This window comes from Micrasema longulum, unplaced genomic scaffold (genome assembly GCF_059751315.1).
Source record: "Micrasema longulum isolate JH-2025_06_02 unplaced genomic scaffold, ASM5975131v1 h1tg001505l, whole genome shotgun sequence".
Lineage (NCBI taxonomy): Eukaryota > Metazoa > Arthropoda > Insecta > Trichoptera > Brachycentridae > Micrasema > Micrasema longulum.
The window spans coordinates 72,501-82,500 of record NW_028278689.1 but is presented as its reverse complement, the minus strand read 5'-3'; the positions used below and the strand labels follow the sequence as shown (position 1 = coordinate 82,500).

Here is a 10,000-nt window from a genome sequence, read left to right as displayed (position 1 = left end):
ATATACAATCACACACATATTCACATACCTACCAAAACCACACTCCACTTTTTTACACACGCATCCTCACACACAAAAAAAAACTCGCACACATGCACTTCTATAATTGATATTTAACTGAACTGGATTTTTATAATTGTATTTATGTGAAAAACTGATTTGGCTTTATTTTATGTTTTTTTTATTATGTTGTGTATATTTCTTTGTATTGCTGTTGTTTTTCTTAATAAACAAAATAAAATAAATAAATAAATAAAATGTATTTCAATATCCGTTAGTAAGTAAAACACGTGGTAAATTTGCCAAGTGTCCGAATTGCATTGAACATAAGCGAAGGTGGACGCTCGCACCGTCGGACCAGCTGGAGACCAGCTGATATAAATAATAACTAATAATAATAAATGGCGTAAGTATAGCCCGTGAGCTCGCCAATATATGACAGTAAAATTTTTATTGTCTTTGAATTTCCTAGAGTTTTAACCATCGAAAAAAAAGAAGATTGCAAATAAAATCAACAGACAATGGAAATTTTATGTTTTTATTACAAAAAATAAAAATGCATATTTCTCTATGTATTTTTCTGTTATAAACAATCTATTAAAATAATACACATCAAATTTCCATTGTCTGTTGATTTTATTTGCAATCTTCTTTTTTTTCGATGGTTAAAACTCTAGGAAATTCAAAGACAATAAAAATTTTACTGCCATATATTGGCGAGCTCACACGCTATACATAGCCCTAATAAATAAATGAATAATTCATAAACTAAATAATAATAAACATGGAAATAATTTATACCCTCTCGCCGAGTTTTAATGCGAGAACGAGGCCCCCTCCCGGCGAGACGTCTCGCGGCGGTCGCGAGCGCGCTCCGCGTGAAACTTAAATTTTTCGTTTACTTCACTGAGCGACGATCCGAAATGCACCCCCGCCGATTTTTATTTCGTTCCTCCTTCCGATTCGAAAGTGAATGTGAAATTAAAAAAAAAAAAAAAAACAAAAAAACTTAGAAATATTTTATACCCTCTCGCCGAGTTTTAATGCGAGAACGAGGCCCCCTCCCGGCGAGACGTCTCGCGGCGGTCGCGAGCGCGCTCCGCGTGAAACTTAAATTTTTCGTTTACTTCACTGAGCGACGATCCGAAATGCACCCCCGCCGATTTTTATTTCGTTCCTCCTTCCGATTCGAAAGTGAATGTGAAATTAGAAAAAAAAAAAAAAAAAAAAAACTTAGAAATAATTTATACCCTCTCGCCGAGTTTTAATGCGAGAACGAGGCCCCCTCCCGGCGAGACGTCTCGCGGCGGTCGCGAGCGCGCTCCGCGTGAAACTTAAATTTTTCGTTTATCGAATATTTCCACCGAGCGACGATCCGAAATGCACCCCCGCCGATTTTTATTTCGTTCCTCCTTCCGATTCAAAAGTGAATGTGAAATTAGAAAAAAAAAAAAAAACAAAAAAACTTAGAAATATTTTATACCCTCTCGCCGAGTTTTAATGCGAGAACGAGGCCCCCTCCCGGCGAGACGTCTCGCGGCGGTCGCGAGCGCGCTCCGCGTGAAACTTAAATTTTTCGTTTATCGAATATTTCCACCGAGCGATGATCCGAAATGCACCCCCGCCGATTTTTATTTCGTCCCTCCTTCCGATCCAAATGTGAATGTGAAATAAAAAAAAAAATAAAAAAAAGAAAATAAAAAAAAAAAAAACAAAAATATTTCCTACCCAAATTATAAGTCTAATTTTTCAATCATAATCTCTTTCCACATTCGTCTTCTCAAACGAAAAAAGAAAAGAAAAAATAAAATCATCTCGCAGAATTTGCCAAGTCGCGGCCGTACCGCGCGTTTTACCCATCGGCTCGTTTACGTTTCGCCTGAAACGCGCGTAGGCTCCCCGCATGGCTGGCGGCCCGGCGTGCGAGACGCCGACACCCGTCGCCGTACGTATCTTATGCGCGTCTCTCATGGCGTTAGCTGAAATACATTTTTCACCGCGTTCGCACATTGCGGCGGCCGATATGCCGCGCCGGCTTTACATTTGCGAAAATCAACGTCGTGTGGCCGTTCAGCTCCTTTGTGCGGCTGAGCGAGCATTGCACTTCGCCCGTGTACAAACTCTGGAGTTCCGCGCAAGCAGAGAACACCGTGAACAAAAACGAGAACGGTCGTAGGATTCTAATCCACGTCCCCACTATTGCCGCGCCGAAGGCGTGCGCTCTCGTACGTTAATATTTGACGAAAGGGAATTAAATTTTTGGCCAAAGAGAAGATCCATGTGGTCCGTCTCGTCAGGTCCAGCGTTCACTTGTTAAAGTGAATTTAAAAGTAAAACGAACAGACTCGTGAATCGCGAGAGTGTAAACTCGAGCGAGCGAGAATGTGAGTTAAATAGGTGCGAACATAAAGAGCGTGTCGCGGCGGGTGACTCCGTCGCGCCTCAGACGCCCTTCGTATCCTGGAGCGATATAGAAATGAACAGCTCCCTGGTTGATCCTGCCAGTAATCATATGCTTGTCTCAAAGACTAAGCCATGCAAGTCTCAGTAAAAGCCGAATTAAGGTGAAACCGCGAATGGCTCAATATATCAGTTTTGGTTCCTTAGATCGTACATAGTTACTTGGATAACTGTGGCAATTCTAGAGCTAATACATGCAAACGAGGTCCCGACCGGCAACGGGAGGGATGCTTTTATTAGATCAAAAACCAATCGGCGGCGGGGTTCGCGCCCCGTCCGTCGCCATTCGAGATGATTCTAGATAACTTTGTGCTGATCGCACGGTCTAGCACCGGCGACGCATCTTTCAAATGTCTGCCTTATCAACTGTCGATGGTAGTTTATGCGACTACCATGGTTGTCACGGGTAACGGGGAATCAGGGTTCGATTCCGGAGAGGGAGCCTGAGAAACGGCTACCACATCCACGGAAGGCAGCAGGCGCGCAAATTACCCACTCCCGGCACGGGGAGGTAGTGACGAAAAATAACGATACGGGACTCGTCCGAGGCCTCGTGATCGGAATGATTACACTTTAAATCCTTTAACGAGGATCCATTGGAGGGCAAGTCTGGTGCCAGCAGCCGCGGTAATTCCAGCTCCAATAGCATATACTAAAGTTGTTGCGGTTAAAAAGCTCGTAGTTGAAATTGTGTCCTGCGGTGTCGGTCTACCGAATGCGGTACGACAGGCACGTCTGCGGGGCTTCTCGCCGGTGCGTCCACCGCCAGTGTGTTGCGGTCGTCCTCGCGGGCGGCCGCGCGCCGAGGCGGGCCGTCGCGGCTGTTTACTTTGAACAAATTAGAGTGCTCAAAGCGGGCTAACACTTGCCTGAATATTGTACGCATGGAATAATAGAATAGGACCTCGGTTCTGTTTTGTTGGCTTTCTGATACCAGAGGTAATGATTAATAGGGACAACTGGGGGCATTCGTATTGCGACGTTAGAGGTGAAATTCTTGGATCGTCGCAAGACGGACTAAAGCGAAAGCATTTGCCAAAGGTGTTTTCATTAATCAAGAACGAAAGTTAGAGGTTCGAAGGCGATTAGATACCGCTGTAGTTCTAACCATAAATGATGCCAGCCAGCGATCCGCCGAAGTTTCATAATTTTAACCCGGTGGGCAGCTCCCGGGAAACCAAAGCTTTCGGGCTCCGGGGGGAGTATGGTTGCAAAGCTGAAACTTAAAGGAATTGACGGAAGGGCACCACCAGGAGTGGAGCCTGCGGCTTAATTCGACTCAACACGGGAAAACTCACCAGGCCCGGACACTGGAAGGATTGACGGATTAACAGCTCTTTCTCGATTCGGTGGGTGGTGGTGCATGGCCGCTCTTAGTTGGTGGAGCGATTTGTCAGGTTAATTCCGGTAACGAACGTAACTCTAGCCTATTAAATAGACGTGCAACCGGTATCACAGGAGTCCGCGGGCGCGCATCTTGCGGCGTTCGCGTCGCGGAAGTGTGTTTCGCGGTCTTCACTACCGGCGTACAATGAAAATCTTCTTAGAGGGACCGGCGGTATATATAGCCGCACGAGATTGAGCAATAGCAGGTCTGTGATGCCCTTAGATGTCCTGGGCCGCACGCGCGCTACACTGAAGGGATCAGCGTGTCCTCCTTGGCCTAACGGCCCGGGTAACCCGATGAAACCCCTTCGTGATAGGGATTGGGGTTTGCAATTCTCCCCCATGAACGAGGAATTCCTAGTAAAAGCGAGTCACCAGCTCGCGTTGATTGCGTCCCTGCCCTTTGTACACACCGCCCGTCGCTACTACCGATGGATGATTTGGTGAGGTCTTCGGACTGGTGCGCGGAAGCTCGTCTCGGGCATCCGACGCGTCGGAAAGTTTGACCGAATTTGATCATTTAGAGGAAGTAAAAGTCGTAACAAGGTTTCCGTAGGTGAACCTGCGGAAGGATCATTTCCTGTGAAATATAATATAAAATGAATTTTCATTCTTTTATATAGTATAAATATATTTATACACACGCGCAGAGCGCAAAATAAGCAAACACTGCGGCGGAATTTCGCCCTAGGGCGCCGCCGCGAACCGCGGACTGCCGGTGTCGCGGGAGGCGGGTCTGTCGGCCCGATTCCCGCGTCCGGCTATATTCTGTGAAAAATGTAATTTTTTTTCCGATAGAGAAAAAAGAAAAAAAACGCAACCGATAAACAAATATATATATATATATATATATCATAAAACACTATTACCCTGAACGGCGGATCACTCGGCTCGTGGGTCGATGAAGAACGCAGCTAAATGCGCGTCAGAGTGTGAACTGCAGGACACATGAGCATCGACATTTCGAACGCACATTGCGGTCCGAGCAAGACTTAGTTTGTCGACGGACCACTCCTGTTTGAGGGTCGCGCACACAATGCGACCAGACTTCGCCGTCTTCTCTCTTCGGAGAGAAGATTCGGCGAGAGTGTTGCCGGTCTGTCGTCCGCCGGCGCGCGAGCGCCGGACGGACGTCCGGTCAAATTTGACTTGGCGCGCTCTCTCGGTCCCCCCGAGACGCTTTTCGAGCTAGCGACGACGCTGTGAAACCCGCCGCCGGTCCTCACGGGCCGGCGCGCGGGGGCGTTTCTTCGCGCTCTGCGTCGCGCGCGGGGTCCGTGCGAAACCGGAGAGCGTTTATATTATTCATATATATGTATATTTATATATATATATATATATGAATTTTTTTTTTGTTGTCGACCTCAAATCAGGAGAGATCACCCGCCGAACTTAAGCATATCAGTAAGCGGAGGAAAAGAAACTAACGAGGATTCCCCGAGTAGCGGCGAGCGAAACGGGAAGAGCCCAGCGCTGAATCCTGCGGCCCAGGCGGGCCGCCGGGAAATGTAGCGTTAGGGAGGAGAGTAATATATACACGCGCGGTCATTAGTCACGGCTGCCTGTCCAAGTTCATCTTGAACGGGGCCCGCTTACCCGCAGAGGGTGCCAGGCCCGTGGTGACGGTAGCCGGCCGCGACGGTCTCTCTCCCCAGAGTCGGGTTGCTTGAGAGTGCAGCCCTAAGTGGGTGGTAAACTCCATCTAAGGCTAAATACTACCACGAGACCGATAGCGAACAAGTACCGTGAGGGAAAGTTGAAAAGAACTTTGAAGAGAGAGTTAAAGAGTACGTGAAACCGTTCAGGGGTAAACCTGTGGAACTCAAACGAGCGAACGGAGAGATTCATCGTGTCTTCCGTCGGAGCCCGCGTCCCGGCGCACACCTCCGCCCTTCGGCACTCGTTGTCGGGGCGGGGGGTGTCCGGGTGCGCAGCCGGGCTCCCGGAGCGCGTGCACTTCTCTCTCAGTATAACACCGCGACCCGTTGCGCCTCGGTCGAATGCGCCGTGCGGCTGTCCCGCCTCGCTCTGCGGGGCGGAGCCGCGGCGTCCACGGCCGGGGCGAGTTTTAAAGCGACGGTAGAGAACGAGGATCGCGTCCGCCCCTTCGGAGGGCGTCCGTCGCGTCACAGCGGCTTCCTTCTCGTGGCCCCCGGCGCCCAGTGCGTCGCGGGTGTCGCGTTTCGGATGTCCGTGGCTAGTGGCGCGCTCTCGGACGGGACGCGTCCCGGTCGGCGGTGGTTTTGTTTTGGGCACTCACAGGACCCGTCTTGAAACACGGACCAAGGAGTCTAGCATGTGCGCGAGTCATTGGGAACACTGATAAACCCAGAGGCGAAATGAAAGTGAAAGGTCGGCCTCGAGCCGGCCGCAGGGAAGATGCGCGGGCGTCGTCAGACGCCCCGCCGCATTCCCGAGGCGTTTCGAGAAAGCCCCCGTGCGATTATCGAGACGCACTGAGAGCGTACACGCTGGGACCCGAAAGATGGTGAACTATGCCTGGTCAGGTCGAAGTCAGGGGAAACCCTGATGGAGGACCGAAGCGATTCTGACGTGCAAATCGATCGTCCGAACTGGGTATAGGGGCGAAAGACTAATCGAACTATCTAATAGCTGGTTCCATCCGAAGTTTCCCTCAGGATAGCTGGCGCTCGAGAAACATGACGGAATTTATTCCGCCATTCTGACAGTCTCATCCGGTAAAGCGAATGATTAGAGGCATTGGGGCCGAAATGGCCTCAACCTATTCTCAAACTTTAAATGGGTGAGATCTCCTTCTTGCTCGAAGATGAAGTAGGAGCTCGGATGGGAGTGCCAAGTGGGCCAATTTTGGTAAGCAGAACTGGCGCTGTGGGATGAACCAAACGTCGAGTTAAGGCGCCCAATGAACGCTCATCGGAGACCATAAAAGGCGTTGGTCGCTCATGACAGCAGGACGGTGGCCATGGAAGTCGGAATCCGCTAAGGAGTGTGTAACAACTCACCTGCCGAAGCAACCAGCCCTGAAAATGGATGGCGCTGTAGCGTTCAGCCTATACTCGACCGTCGCAGGCAAGCGGGACGTTCGTGCGGTCTCGTGCCGTGCGATCGTTTTGAAGCCGCGACGAGTAGGATGGCCGCGGCGGTGTGCGCAGAAGGGTCTGGGCGTGAGCCCGCCTGGAGCCTCCGTCGGCGCAGATCTTGGTGGTAGTAGCAAATACTCAAGCGAGGTCCTTGAGGGCTGATGTGGAGAAGGGTTTCGCGTTAACAGCCGTTGCACGCGAGTTAGTCGATCCTAAGCCCTAGGAGAAATCCGATGTTGATGATGGTGTAAAGTTATATATATATACATTATAATAATATCACACCCGTCGGGCGAAAGGGAATCCGGTTGCAGTTCCGGAACCCGGCTGCGGAACCGTCTTAAAAATCGTTCCCTCGCAAGAGAGTTCGTCGGGGTAACCCAAAGTGGCCTGAAGACGCCGACGGGAGATCCGGAGAGAGTTATCTTTTCTGCCTGAGCGTTCGAGCGCCCTGGAATCCCATAGCGGGGAGATAGGGCTCGGGACGCGAAGAGCATCGCCGATGCGGCGGTGTCCGGATCGGCCCCTCGGACCTTGAAAATTCAGGTGAGGGATACGCGGAGATGTCGCGCCGGCTCGTACCCATATCCGCAGCAGGTCTCCAAGGTGAAGAGCCTCTAGCCGATAGAATAATGTAGGTAAGGGAAGTCGGCAAGTTGGATCCGTAACTTCGGGATAAGGATTGGCTCTGAGGGCCGTGGCGTGTCGGGCCTGGTCGGGAAGAGGTCATCGGCCGAGACGTGGAAGCCGGGCGGGGTCTCCCCGCGCGGTGCCCTCTGGGTGCCTCGCGGGTGTGGATCTCCGTCACCCGGCGCCTCGCCTTGGCCACCCCTCGGATCTTCCTCGCTGTGTGGCACCGGCGTGTTCGCGCACGCCCGGTGACCTGTACGACCGCCGGACGACGGTCAACTCAGAACTGGCACGGACAAGGAGAATCCGACTGTCTAATTAAAACAAAGCATTGCGATGGCCCTCGCGGGTGTTGACGCAATGTGATTTCTGCCCAGTGCTCTGAATGTCAATGTGAAGAAATTCAATTAAGCGCGGGTAAACGGCGGGAGTAACTATGACTCTCTTAAAACCACGCCACGGCACACATGTAGGTCGGTAGACTGAGAACCAGTGGACGTCTACAACTTGTCGACTTTTGTGTGCCGCGCCGGTGACAAGCCCGGATAAAGTGGGAGTCAAGAGAGGCTGCGGAGGACGAGAAGGGTACTACAAGCAATGAGCGAGCAGAGTGGTCCCCATGTTTTACATGCAGTGGACGTCTGACTGTCACTTTAGTGAGGGGCAATGAACACGGAACCCCTTCGCCTTTGCAACTGGCCCCCCATGTACCCTGTCCTCGAGACAGGGTGTAACCCGAGTCACTCCGCAGCGAATTAGAATTGAAATATGGGTAAGGGGCAGAAACCCAGGGGCGTTGGGTTGCCAGCCCATCGCCCTTTATTGTGTTGGTATGAACAATCAAAACGAGCCTCGGACGAGCCTTAATTCGGGGCAGCCAGAACGGCCTGCCCCGCCAACACTTCGGCTTGGTGACCGGACGCACCCGAACCGTCCGGAAAATGATGAAAGCGAGGCGCACGTCTGTCCCGTGTGCCGAGCTGTTTTACGCTCTCAACGTGGTTTGAGAACCCACATGACCAGGAGTCACCGCCAGTCCGCCCAAGCTGGAGAAGTCGCAGTTGTCAGCGACCAAACAAATTTCATCTGTCACAGTTGCAATCGCTCATTCGATTCCCAAATTGGACTTGGCGTTCATCGACGTCGTGCTCACCCAGAGGACTTCGAAGCTGAAGTGCAGCTTCCAGTGAAAGCTCGATGGTCCGCAGAGGAGAGCGATCTTCTGGCGAAGCAGGAGGCCATCGGCACAATAAGCAATGTTCCGCAGTTGCTAACGTATCTGACGGACAAGTGTCCCGGCCGATCGCTGGAGGCTGTTAAAGGCCAACGGCGTAAGGCCGGGCACAAGTCCGCGGTGCTGAGGTACATAGCGGAGCTGAGCGTGCAGGTGGCTGGCTCGTCAGGGGACCCCCACGAAGATGAGCGCCTGGTCCATGAAGATAATGTATCCGACTCTACCTCGCATCTCGAGACAAGCAGTTCAAATGATAGAAGCGACTCAATTGTAGATGAGATAGTACGTTTGGCCGACGTACTCTCATCAGCCCCAAATGAATGTTTCAAAATTCCAGAATTAGTTGCAATCGGCAGATCCGTAGCGAATAACGCCGATCAAGCAACAATCTTCTCAGCGTTGTCTGAATGGCTAAGTGGCATATTTCCACAACCGTCTGGTAATCCTTCCGCTCCCCGAGCCACCAATGTCGAGTCAGCCGGAATGAGTAGACGTGCTCGTCGCAACAAAGAGTATGCAGACACGCAGAGTATGTTTAGATCAAACATGTCGCGCTGCGTGAAAGCTATTCTGGACGGCGAGGCGGTGACCGAGTCCGATCCAGCACTACCGCCGTACGAGAGTATGGTTGAGTACTGGTCGGCAGTGGTCACCCAACAATCGAAAGTTCTGGTAGCCAGCCCCCACGAGCTGATCTACCGTGAGAAAGAAGGCTTGGCTAGTCTGTGGAGACCTGTCTCAAGACGTGAGGTGTACGACGGGAGAGTAGCGCTAACTTCAGCGGCAGGCCCTGACAAGGTCTCGCCAAGGAGCTGGAGAGCGGTACCACCCGATGTTGTTTGTATGTTGTTCAACATCGTACTCGCTGTCGGCGGATTTCCCATCTCCGCCTTAGCGAGTAGAACCATCTTCGTGCCCAAGAAAGGAGGCACAGGGCAACCTTCGGATTACCGCCCTATTTCAATCTCATCCGTAATCGTGAGGCATTTCCACAAGATCCTAGCCACTCGATTACTCAAGCTGCGGCTAATTGACCCCCGCCAGCGATGTTTCGACGATGGCTGTGCGGAAAATATTTCCGTGCTAAGTTCACTGCTTAATGAATCGAGGCGGAATCTGAAACCGATGTTCATGGCCTCTTTGGACATGGCAAAGGCGTACGATTCTGTCTCCCATGAAGGCTTATTACATGCAGTAAAGTCGACCGGCTTGCCGGCTCAATTTTCCA

The 10,000-nt window shown here is 51.2% G+C and overlaps 2 non-coding genes and 1 pseudogene across 2 annotated transcripts; all 3 read left to right on the top strand.

Moving 5' to 3' along the window:
- Positions 1-2,485: 2,485 nt before the first annotated feature.
- Positions 2,486-4,425, top strand: LOC148275143 (small subunit ribosomal RNA). The gene has a single exon (XR_015824108.1). It is a non-coding gene; the product is annotated as a small subunit ribosomal RNA (ribosomal RNA).
- A 287-nt stretch (positions 4,426-4,712) lies between these two features.
- Positions 4,713-4,874, top strand: LOC148275142 (5.8S ribosomal RNA). Its single transcript, XR_015824106.1, has one exon. It is a non-coding gene; the product is annotated as a 5.8S ribosomal RNA (ribosomal RNA).
- A 331-nt stretch (positions 4,875-5,205) lies between these two features.
- LOC148275141 (large subunit ribosomal RNA) overlaps positions 5,206-10,000 on the top strand; it is a 7,971-nt pseudogene continuing 3,176 nt past the window's right edge.